This window comes from Chrysochloris asiatica, unplaced genomic scaffold, assembly GCF_000296735.1.
Source record: "Chrysochloris asiatica unplaced genomic scaffold, ChrAsi1.0 scaffold00461, whole genome shotgun sequence".
NCBI classification, from domain to species: Eukaryota; Metazoa; Chordata; class Mammalia; order Afrosoricida; family Chrysochloridae; genus Chrysochloris; species Chrysochloris asiatica.
This window is the reverse complement of record NW_006408979.1, coordinates 567,935-568,225: the sequence shown is the minus strand read 5'-3', so window position 1 is coordinate 568,225 and position 291 is coordinate 567,935.

Genomic DNA, 291 nt, shown 5'->3' with positions numbered 1-291 from the left:
AGAGGAATTGTGTTGCATTAATTGTCAAAAAGAACATATCCAGCTCAGTCATGAGGTACAACGCTGTCTGTGATAGGATAATATCCATGTGCCTACTGGGAATCCCAGTCAATACCACTATTATTCAAATTTATGCAGCAACCACTAAAGCCAGTGAGGATGAAATAGAAGAATTCTACCAGCTTCTACAATCTGAAATTGAGCAAACATGCTATAGAGAACTTGACTAGAGAAAGATGAAAAAACAGTAAAACAATTTTTGATAAAGGAAACAAGTTTAAATTGCTACAA